Raw genomic sequence first — 12,920 nt, 5'->3', positions numbered from 1 at the left:
TTTATACGCGTGATCGTTGTGTTTGTATAAGTCATTGCTAAGAACGTTTCTAGCTTTTTTTTTTTTTTAAATTCTCTTTATTATTTGTATTGTTCAAGACAAGGTATTTAACCATCGCGCCGCATACTGTTCTTCATTTAAATTTTGCAAGATTTTTGGCATGTTCACAATATTTTCAGAAACGGTGTTTTATGTTAATTGTATTTATTTATAGAACGTCAGCAGGTTCCATAGCGATCTTGCAATAGGGGGCACATTAACATCTATGTTTTTGTTCCATATTTGATGTACCTACATAAAGTAGGGTCTTCTTTTAAAATCATAGAAAAAATAATAATTTATGGCAATATTTCTTAGGATTTCTTCTACACTATAGTTGCCACTGGTGAACAATGACCTAATTTATGTTCCCTGATTACACCCCACATATTTTTATTTTATTTTTTATAATTATTTTTACCAGTGCAATATGAATAGAGATCCCTTTGAGTGCCAAAGATGTCAAGGGCTTCCTATATATTAAAATATATATATATATATATATATATATTTTTTTTTTTTTATTATTATTTTATTTTATTATTATTATTTTTTATTTTATATATATATATATATATATATATATAAAATAAAAAATAATAATAATAAAATAAAATAAAAAAAATATATATATATATATAATTTTTTTTTTTCTGGAAGAGGAGCAAATAAAGTTGGCCCTGCTGCCGCAAAAATGTACACCATCATAGTAAAAAAAAAAAAAATTGGTAATAACATTAGAGTTACTACTTGTACAGAAGGAGGAGAGGGACCTTTTCTGTGTGATCTTGCAATCTATTAGGAGGTTGAGGGGTAATGAGTGAGAAGGCGAGGGACCCCCTGGATGAGGATTATTTGGTTGTAGCGAGGGTGGTTGTAGCGGCCTGGAGATCTCCGAGGAATGGAGAAAGAATGTTCCGGCATGTACAATGTGTAAATTACAAAATTGTGCATGTTGTAAAATATATTCCTTATCCCTGGATGTGTCAACCCACACAATTCTTAGAACACTTAAATTACAATGTAATAAGAGTTCGGTGAGCATGAATAATAGATTAGGGACCTTTCTGAAATATTAACTGATTAATGAAATGTAAATTCACAAACTACTTTGGAATAACTATATGGGGAAAATGTATAGAATATCTCTAAAATGTCAAGTATATATATATATATATATATATATTTTTCAATTAAATGAAATATGTTGTATGCTAGTGTTTAGCAAATAAATCGTCTGTCATTTTATTCTCGACTTGGAATGGCTTAGTCACATAAAATAATCGGAACATGTTTTAAGTAGGTTCCTTTTTTTATTTTTTATTGCTTTTTTATGGCCATTTTTATTAAGTGTTCCTGCAAAAGTTATACATTGGCCAATCACATTATAATTTAATATCAGCGGAGCTAAAATGGTAACATTTATATAAAATAAAGACTGTGCTCTTGACAAATACCAATGGAAAGTTCCGAGAGATCAGCGTCCAATCAGTGCAGGGATCATTTTATCCAGCTCTATGTGCCCCAGCTGCCCCCGGGCAGGTGCAAACTACAAGTCCATTATGACTGCAGGTACCGGACCGGGTAGGAGCCTCTGTACAGGGACCGGTTCAGGCTTAGAGCTCAGCATGGCGCAGGCAGGTGTAGATGCGCCTGGTTGCAGACGACTGTCTGATCGGCCCCGGTCTAGTCGCCAGTTTCTCCTGCTGTAAAGTCTCAAACCTTAATCAGTCGCTGGTCTCGTCTTAGATTCAGGAGCCGTATGCCTATCCCATGTATTTTAGCCTCTACCACCAATGCTGGGAGGATCCTTTTCCAACATAATCATATGTCTATCCCAGGCATGGCTGAATTTCCTTACTGGATTACCCTGTACCACCTATGCTGGAAGGCTCATCTGCTTATTTACCATTGACACTAAATCAAAGAATTAGAATCTTTTTAGTTTTAGATTACATTTTATTTTTTTGCATAAATTTGTGTTATTCTTCATTTATCATATACGGCGATACAATGCTCCCTTATGGTATCTGTTTCGGAATATATAGAGCTGTAAGGAAAAGTGATTGTAAAATACTGTGTTTTCAAAGAAATTGATCCATGCATCGTTGGGTGATGATCTATGTGTCAGTCGTAAGCCAATGTCAACTTTTTTTAGCGGAGTGGCAGAAACCTCTGAACGCCAAGTAATATATTACATTAGTTTTAAAAAAAATCTTTAGTTGGCACTGGTTAATGATGTATTTAACCCACCGCAATTAATTAGCCTAACTTAATTAACTAATGGACTGCAGGAAGCTGTGATGGTCCAAAAAGCTCTGTGCCAAGAGCATCAACACTACTTAGAAATGTCTAATACGATAGCATCCTCCTGCGTCATTTTAATTATCAGCATCGCTGATTTGTTGTAAAACCTAAAAAGAAGTTGTTTTATGAACAGAGTCCCTTAACAGTAAAGCAACTAATTATGCAACAAAAAAAACAATAAAAAAAACAAAAATACTTAATATTAGCATAAAAAGCTTTGTTGGTGAGAAGTAGAAGCAGCGTAGACACAATGGTGACGTATGAGTGGGAGTTACTGAGGCTTTTATAAAGATTTCTACTAAAGGTTCCACACCATGTGAAGGCTCCGCTCTAGGGAAGTGTCTAGCAGACTTGTGCAAATGAACCAAAAACAATCCGCACAAATTTTTGGTTTCATTTTTGGGGTCATTCGTTTTCGGACCAAATGTTTTTGCTTTGCTTTTTCTAAATGTCACACTACATTCTCTGCTGACTGCTTTCGTGTCCCCCGTCTCTTGCTTCTTCTGTCTTCTTTCTTCGTCCAAATATTTCCACAGAATCTTATTGTAATGGCTGCTGTCTCAGTGACTAAGGCCTGATTCTTCACCATTGTCAGGCCCTTTTCAGAACTATGGATGTTACGGAGGAACAGTTATAGGTTTTATAATATATATAATTTTTATACAGGTTTTAACATATATAATTTACGTTGTTGAAGTTTTTGTTTGTCAGTAATTGTTCTGGAGCGATTTCATCTAAAAGCTGACTTCATGAAACCTGAAGGTTTCAGCCTGTGGCAAGGCCAACATTATGTAATCGTTTCCTGTCCTGAAGTTATCATTGTCTTCTCTTCCTGCCTTACAAAGGCTGCCTAAACCAACCAACAGCAATCAGCAACTTAACAATCGGGAGGGATAATTTAATGAGTAGGAATCGGTTCTTTAGAAAAGGAAGTTTAGACGGCCAATGGTTTTTATTAGGTATGTATTGCTTATTTTAATATATGAATACAATTACATATATTTTTATAATGTATAGAACTGTAAACTGTAGGATTCAGGAAAGATGGCACTTCTTCTTTAAGCTCCATGCTTGTGAGTCGTCTGAACCAAAAATTGTGAATTTGGTCAATACCTAGGGCTCTATTAGCTCCCTCCAGGATATTTACTCATGGATGACTCCTCGTGGTAAAGTAGGTGGCATCCCTCGGCATTAAAGAGACTGCCAATTTCGACACATGGGTCTAAAAGGAGGCTGCGGTTAGCGGCTAAATATAATATGAACTTGTTGTTGAAGAGCTACTGCGTTTCCAAAAAGTTCAGCTTGAGACTTGGACATCCATGAACAACAAAAGATAAATTGCTGTTCAACTTGCCAAAACTGCTAGCTTTGAATGAGCCGTTTTGTAACTGTCAGGTTTAGCCTGAGAGCACTGAAGCTGCTTTTACATTTGACTACGTTTGCCAAAAACAAATGAGCATTTGGAACAACTAAAACTGAATCAACAACAGTTTTTGGATACATTAGAATCTGACTTTCTACTTCTGTATTCTTGACTGATTTGTGTCAGGGGCTGGAGAGGTTGCGCACCATCTGGTTAGACGAGAATTTGGATGGCGTTTGATGTAATTAGAGATTAAAGACCTAAAAGTCCAATTCATTTTGCCAGGGTTTTTATCCTGTTAATCATGGATGCCCAGCCAACTGTCAAGTCAATGACATACATAGCCTAACAATGAAAAACAATCAAGTGAATAGGTGAAGCTACGTTGCGCTGGGGTTCATGTTGCATCTGAGGTTTATCTAACGGATGGGTGAGATATAAAACCAACATCACAATATGTGTAAATAGTAAGTAAGAAATCATGGCAAGAGTCCCGTAGTCTCCAGAGAAAGCTGGAAAGAAAATAAAGTTATATTGGTTTATGGCAGATGTAATTCAACCTAGACAAATGTAAGGTTATGAATTTGTGAAAAAGAAAAAACACTATATGTGCTAAAACAATTATTCATTAAGAGCTATTAGATTAAAACAGATTTTGGTGTACTACCAACAATTTATACAAGTGTGCTCTGTGCCAAGGTTTTACAGAAGAACCCAGCAATATAGTCAGGACCGGATAGCACCCCACATTCAGCCGATCTGTTGCTCCAGTAAGATTGGGGGCAGATTGGGTGCTGCGGTATGCGGCCAGCAGCTGGATATGCAAACTATGCGGGCATAAAAAAAGTAACTCGATTTATGGACAAGTGGTCCAAAGAAATAAATGTACTCTTATAAAATTAATGAGGGGTCCTGACAGTTGCCTGTATGATGGTTTCACAATTCCTGCAAGAAGGACTGAGCTGTCTATGCATAGTTCACAAAGGGAGATGTCTTTAGTCACCAAAGCAATTAAACTATGCATTATGTAGGGCCAACTAAGCACCTATCCAAGGAAGTGGTCCAAGGAAGGAAAAGTGGTGAACCGGCAACAGGGTCATGGGCGGCCAAGGCTCATTGATGCATGCGGGGGGGGGGCCAGCCCTTTGGGTCAAATCCAACAGACGAGCTTTTGTAGATCAAACTGCTGAAAAGTTAGTGCTGGTTCTGGTAGAAAGGAGTCAGAACCCGCAGAGCATCGCAGTTTGTTGCCTATGGGGCCGCATAGCAGCAGACCAGTCAGGGTGCCCATGCTGACCCCTGTCCACTGCCGAAAGCGCCTATAATGGGCGCGTGAGCAGAAGAACTGGACCATGGAGTTGCAATTTCAGCCCGCTAATTTCCTTATACATTATGAAGGGTCAACCCTGATATGTTTACTCTTCTAAAACTGCTTAGCAGGCCCTGCAGAATGCATAGTTTAATTGCGTAGGCGACCCAAGACATCTCCCTTTAACTGTGCATTATGCATTGACAGCTCAAACCTTCTTGCAGCAGAAGCGCACTGTGGTTGGCCCTGTGTAATGTATAATTGAAACCACAACTCATCTCTGAACTCCTGTTTTATTAAAAAAAACCCTAGAGGGACAAATTTGGTGCAAATCAATTTAAAGGAAACTCATATCCCAGGAGAATATTTCTCACCGAATATTATTATATTTTTAGGAATATTAAGGTTGTGTATTAAAATATGTTGTAATTTGTGAATCTTTTCATAACAGGTCACTATCAGATTTTATTTTTAATATACTTTGGCACATTTGGAGGAACATCTGGGATAAAGTAGCCTTAGGGTCCTTGGAAAAGAAACGAACACACATGACATAACCTTTCCAAGCCAAATGTTTGCAAAGCTAAATGATAACTAAATGATACAATTCTATATTTTTCCATAATTTCAGAGCTATCACACTTTTAAAGTAAAGTTTTATGGGCCCTGGATGTTGGATCTAATGGTTTGATAGCTGGGATTTTAGGGCATTATCTCATTCTCCAGTAGAACGTAGTGATTAGACCTGGATGAATAAAATGTCCTTGAAGGAGTCTTTTTTTCAATTTTATGTACTATGTGTAACCCAGTGCAGTTATTTTGTCTAATAACATTACAGCTGGGTTGTCATGGATACTGACCTTTCCTTCCAGCACCAGGTTACTTGTCTCCTCTGAGCCAATCAGTATCTCAATGGGACATATGTCAGTTTGCCTAAGCTAGGAAATGTTTCTCAGCCTATCAGAGGAGAGGGTCTAGAAAGAAACTTCTGGAAGAGCAGAGCTAAGCAGGGGAGTGAAGGAGGAAGAGAGACAGACTGTCCTCCCTGCTGCCTTTAGTGTGTGTACTGCTGACATCCAAGCAGTACATTGAAGTAGAAGTGTGCAGAGAATACAGCATGGTGCTGTATGCTTCCTGAGTGAGAGTGAGAGACTGCAAGTACCCAGAGCGTCCAAGTCCTGCATCCTGTACCAGTGAGGTGAAAGCAGAGCTGCAGACAGACATCTGTGTGGGAAGACAGTTATTATTCTCAGCCAGGAGGTTAAAGGGGCAGCATCCCAGAGCTGCCTGAAGACACTAAGGAGAGGTACTTAACTAATATATATCAACATATATATACTTTTCTCCCCGGGTAGCGCTACCTGCATCAAGGGCCCCAACAGTGCACCAACACTGGGACATCTGGGTGGGAAGAACACCTACATTTGGGGTGGGGGAGCGGGTGTTGGCAGTTATCTGTGTTAAATATATATATATTCTCAGGACTGTTTACCCACTGCTAGAACTGAACTTCATAGGCACAGCAGCTGGGTCTTTATATTATAATACCTGTTTATTTCAATATAGTCTATAAATAATTTGCATTTTAGTTGTGTGTGTTATTTTCTTGTGTGAAAGGGGCCATTTCTCAGTGGGTGGGTTCCCCTACTCAACATAGTACAAATCACTGAGTGGAGGCACTGCATAAAGAAAGAAGATGTCCCGATCTCCCAGCAATTGCGGAGGCTCAGGTTTCCTGTCACCAGCGTCACTGAAATTTGTAACTACCAGCCTGACAGCGGAGCAAGGTAAAAAAAGGGTTACAGATGGAGGCACTGCTGAGATCAGTTGGGACGTTAATAGAGTTGTTAGTAGCATTTCGTACCCCAACTCCCTAGAAGTTCGGGAATGGGCACTGCGAAAATCTATTCCACCTAACCAGGCTGTGGCTATATGCAATATACCTCTTGCATTAAAAAGAAAAAGTTTTGATGATGCCATTCGACAGATACAAGGATTAGAGCATTTTCGTCTAGTACAGACCCGGAAGGATGAAACAGCAGGATTGGCTGTGGCTCTAGTAAAAGGCTATGGACCTCTGAACAAGGAAGATGGTCCTATGTGTATACAGTTGCCAGGGACACATATACCTGGCAGTCCTTTGATTTACGCTTATGAAAATAGCGACGATGACGGTGAAGTCAACGATGGGGACAATGACAACATTTTCAGCCCCGACTCTGATACCGAAATCCATAGTGACAGTGAGAGCGGTTGTGAAACTGTAAGGAAGCATCTTAAGCTGCCCACGCGAGACAGATCTCGAAAGAAGTATCATACCACCCCTGTTACTCAGAGAAATGAGACAAGTCCATCCTTAACTGAAGTACTGGCTCAGCTGTCTAAAAGTGTTGTACAAGCATCTCATGAACAGCACTACAGGAAGTTGAAAACCTTTTCCGGTGTTATGCCTGTGCCCACAGGTGAGGAGGATTTCTCTACCTGGAAAAGTAATGCAGTCCAGATGTTAGAAGAGTGGACCTGTGTTGAGAATGTTAAACGTCAACGAATCATTGAAGGTTTGAAAACTCCAGCATTGGAATTAGTGAGACATCATCTCTTGCTATACCCTGACTCAACAGCCAATGATATTATTGAGGTGTTGAATGAAGTCTATGGAGATGATGATACAGAGGATGAACTACGTACTCAGTACTATAATACCATCCAGAAAGAAAAGGAGAAACTCCCTGCTTATTTGGTTCGCTTAGAGTTGATATTAGGTAAGCTGTTTGAAAAGAAGATAATTTCTCGAGGTGAAATTGATGCATACAGAAGAAAACAAGTACTTAGAGGGACTCGTTCACAGGATAATAGAGTTATGTCCTTAACTGCTCTGTTGCGATCTAGAGGTCCCCTTAGCTTTTCAGATCTAATAAAGGAGGCTAAAGCCATTGAGAAGGAATTCTCCTATGCAGCTAGCCAAAAGGGAATTGACACCAAAGCCTCTGGAAAGGAAGAACGGAAAACTGAGTTCAAGGAAAAGAAAGTGGATGCTCAACCCAAAGACTCAGAGAAGACTCCTAGAGCGTGGCCACAGCCCGAGATGAGGAGAGAATTTAAGTGTTTCAACTGTGGACAAAAGGGACATCTGCTAAGTAAATGCCCTCTTAAGGCTGGTTCTGCTAATGTAGAAGTCCTAACTATTGAACAGAGTCCTGCAGAGCTTAAATATCAGAGGAAGAAGAAGCAAAGGAAGCAAAGGAAAAAGCTACCTAGTAAAAGTAATGATGAACTGTCTACAGATATTAGGATAGGCCCAAAGTCTCTCATATCTCTTATGGTTGAAGGGATTCATGCCTCAGCATTGCTGGACACAGGCTCCCAAGTAACTATAATTTTCTGTCCATTCTACGATGAGCATCTAAGCCATTTACCTATCTTGCCAGCAGATGATGTCAAGTTGTGGGGGTTGAGTTCCCAGGCTTATCCTGTCGAAGGAGTCGTCAAGGTGCAGATTGTGATTCCTCAGCTGGACACTGGAATGGTGTATCCTATGGATGTTGAAGCCTTAGTGTGTCCAAACCTAGGTCGGCCTGGTATTCCCATTATACTTGGGACGAACACTCACATGGTTCGAGGTCTGTTGCAAACCTACCTTAAGGAAGTGGGAGATGTCTATATGAAAAGGATGGAAGAACTAGAACCAGCCCTGAGACAGGAATGTCATAAATTGGCTCTTGAGACCCAAACTGGACAGTTTCATTATTGGGGTCCCCAACCTGTTTCTCTAAAGCCTGGAGAAATGAAGTCTGTTACAGCTGTTGCAGTCTTGGGAGAAGGTATGTTTTCTGGGGATTGTCAGTTCTGCCTGGAATCCCTTCCTGAGGAAGACTCCATTAAAGGTTGGACTATTATGCCAGAAGTGAAAGACTGGAGAAGTCAGAAGATCGACATATTTGCAGTAACTGTCTTCAATCGATCTGCTACTGATATTCGTATAGATCATTGTCAGCAGTTGGGAGTTATCCACCTTCTGGAAGAGATAACCCCTCTTACTATGCTTACAGTAAATTGTGAAGAAAATTCTTCCAGAGACCTAAAGTTCAATCTGGATGGGTCTCACCTATCCCCAGAATGGACAGAGAGACTGTTGAAGGCTCTTAGATCCCGAGAAGGGGCCTTCTCTACAGGAGATATGGATGTGGGCTGTGCCAAAAGTGCCCAGCATAGCATTAGACTGAATGATCCTGCTCCCTTTCGTGAGAGATCCCGACGAATTGCTCCTCGAGATATTGAAGATGTGAGAAACATACTTCAAGAAATGGAAGAGGCTGGAATTATTTGTGAGTCCAGAAGTCAGTATGCTTCTCCCATAGTCGTGGTGAGAAAGAAGAATGGTTCAGTGCGCCTGTGCATTGATTATCGCACATTGAATAAGAGAACTATCCCTGATCAGTATACACTGCCAAGGATAGAAGACCTCCTGAATGCCTTAACCGGGAGCAAGTGGTTTAGTGTCTTAGATCTACGGTCTGGATACTATCAAGTGCCCATGAGAGAAGAAGATCAGCAGAAGACTGCATTCATTTGTCCCTTGGGGTTTTTCCAATTTACTCGTATGCCACAAGGTGTAACCGGAGCTCCAGCCACTTTCCAACGACTAATGGAGAAGACATTAGGGGATTTGAATCCAAGGGAGTGTCTGGTCTACTTGGATGACATAATTGTATTTGGAAAGAATCCCGAAGAGCATGAAAAGCGGCTGCTGAAAGTGTTAGATCGTTTACAGGCTGAAGGTCTCAAACTTTCACTAGATAAGTGCAAATTTGCTCAGAATTCAGTTACATATGTTGGACACATCGTATCCGCTGAAGGAGTGGCCACAGACCCTGCCAAAATTGAGGCAGTTGTTAACTGGCCCAAACCAAGTAACATTGAGGAGTTGCGTTCTTTCTTGGGATTTTGTGGCTATTACCGACGTTTTGTGGAAGGCTACTCCAAGATAGCCCGAAGTCTCCACAATCTTCTGCAAGTGGAACCTGTTAAAAAGGGGCGGAAAATTCTTCACCCCAAAGACCCTATTGGGGAAAAGTGGACTTCAGAGTGTGAAGAGGCTTTTCAGCTTCTTAAACAGAAGATGACTGAGGCGCCCGTTCTAGCTTATGCTGATCCTGACAAGCCATATGTTTTACACGTGGATGCGAGTTTGGAAGGACTTGGGGGTGTCCTACACCAACCATATCCTGAAGGGCTTAGGCCAGTGGCCTATATCAGTCGGAGTTTAACCGGAAGTGAGAAGAATTATCCAGTACATAAATTAGAGTTCCTTGCCCTTAAGTGGGCTATTGTGGAGAAGTTGCATGATTACTTGTATGGTGTTAAGTTTGAGGTGCGAACTGACAACAATCCTCTCACTTACATTTTGACTACAGCCAAGTTGGATGCTACAGGTCATCGGTGGTTAGCTGCGTTATCCAATTATGAGTTTTCATTGAAATACAAGGCAGGACCAACGAATGTGGGGGCTGATGCTCTATCTAGACGACCTGGATTGCCTGCAGTGAGAGATGAAGAGGAGTGGGTTGAGATCCCTGGCCCAGGAGTCAGAGCCCTTTGCCAAACCTCAACAGTGGAAAATGAGTGGGTAAATTTCTCAGAGTTGCGATGTATAGACTCTCTCAGCTGTACGCCTGAAGCCATTCCAGAGGCTATGTGCCTTCCAGCCACAATTCCCCTGTGGTCCATGATTCGAATAGAGGAAAAGCAAAAAGCACAGAACCAAGATCCTGTAGTTGGTCGTTTGTTAAGAGCTGTGAAGACTAATAATCTTAAGCTTTTGAATGATTTACCCGCTGAGCTACAACAACAGTTTAAGAAGGAGTGGCGTCGATTCCATATTGAAAATAAACTCCTGTATCGTATTATACAATACCATGATCATCCTGGCAGGAAACAATTAGTCCTACCTCAAAGGTATAGAGGGATGGTCCTGAGGTCTCTTCATGACCACCATGGCCACTTAGGAGTAGACAAAACCTTTGGGTTGATACGAGATCGCTTCTACTGGCCTGGAATGAGAGAATCTGTAGAGCTGTATTGCCGGAGGTGCAGAAGATGCATCCAGAGGAAGACCCTACCTACCAGAGCTGCACCCATGGGCCACCTTAGGAGTTCGGGCCCCATGGATTTAGTCTGCATGGATTTTCTCTGCATAGAAGCCGATTCTACTGGCACCAGCAATGTTTTGGTGATTACTGATCATTTCACCAGGTACGCCCAAGCATACCCAACAAAAGATCAGAAAGCTGCCACTGTTGCTAAAGTATTATGGCAAAAGTTCTTTGTACATTATGGGTTCCCAAACCGGCTGCACTCCGATCAAGGTAGAGAATTTGAAAGTAAGCTTATTCATGAGATGTTGAAGCTACTTCAGATTGAAAAGTCTAGAACGACCCCATACCACCCTGAGGGAGATGCTCTTCCTGAGAGGTTCAACCGAACGCTGCTTAATATGTTAGGGACACTTAAAGATTGTGAGAAAAGGTCCTGGAGTCGGCATGTAGAAGCGATGGTTCATGCATACAATTGTACACGGCATGAATCCACTGGCTTCTCCCCGTATTTTTTGATGTTTGGAAGAGAAGCAAGATTGCCCATTGACATCCGTCTGGGAGTGTCCTCAGATGGAATGAACCATGGATCTCACTACCGATATGTCAGGCAATTAAAGGAGAACTTACAAAAGGCTTATGGGTTGGCTGAGCAGGCCACAGCCAAGCTGAATGAAGATAACAAGCAAAGGTATGATACTAAAGTACGTTATGAGGACATTCAGCCTGGAGACAAAGTCCTACTGAGAAATTTAGGCATTCCAGGAAAACACAAGTTGGCTGACCGTTGGAAAGACATCTTGTTTGAAGTTGTTTCCAAGATCCCAGGGATTCCCGTGTACAGAATCAAGGGGCCTGAAGGCCGGATAAAGGCATGGCACAGGAATTACTTATTACCTGTGGCTTTTCCTGAAAATAGTCAGAGTAATGGAAATGAGGGCCCTAGTATGCAACCTCCATCAACAATTGACCCTGGAGAAGGTTCTAGTGGAGTTGTTCCTGTTAGCAGAGGAGCTGCTGAATCTGGCTGTGAACAAGACTGGTGGACTTTACCCCAACCTTCTGTCCACGATTCTCCTCCAAATTCTCTGAATCCTGAAAGCCCTAGCTTTGTCCCAGGTTCCTCTGAAAGAGACTTAAGTACTATGGGAGAACCAGAGCCTCAAGCGACTGGACCCCTCCCCAACAGTGCAAGGGGAAGACCTTGTGCTGAAGATACCAGAGGACTTCCTCAGAGGAATCTGGGTCGCAGCAGGAGAAATAGAAGGCCACCGAGGTTTCTAACATATGACAACATTGGGGAACCCACCTACTTTCAGTCCCAACCCATGTACAATAAATTGATAAATGTGTTGCACGCCCTAACCGAAATTCTTGGTGAGAGTGCTTTACTGTTCTAAGTCGCTGTTCGTGTATCACGTACCATGTTGTGTTTTACTGTTTTATACTTTGCTAGGATGTTCTGTTCCTGCCAGTGGGAGGCAGGATATTTTTTTTCGAGGCGGAGGGTGTAACCCAGTGCAGTTATTTTGTCTAATAACATTACAGCTGGGTTGTCATGGATACTGACCTTTCCTTCCAGCACCAGGTTACTTGTCTCCTCTGAGCCAATCAGTATCTCAATGGGACATATGTCAGTTTGCCTAAGCTAGGAAATGTTTCTCAGCCTATCAGAGGAGAGGGTCTAGAAAGAAACTTCTGGAAGAGCAGAGCTAAGCAGGGGAGTGAAGGAGGAAGAGAGACAGACTGTCCTCCCTGCTGCCTTTAGTGTGTGTACTGCTGACATCCAAGCAGTACATTGAAGTAGAAG

This window comes from Spea bombifrons, chromosome 5 (genome assembly GCF_027358695.1).
Source record: "Spea bombifrons isolate aSpeBom1 chromosome 5, aSpeBom1.2.pri, whole genome shotgun sequence".
Lineage (NCBI taxonomy): Eukaryota > Metazoa > Chordata > Amphibia > Anura > Pelobatidae > Spea > Spea bombifrons.
This window is presented reverse-complemented; position numbering follows the sequence as displayed.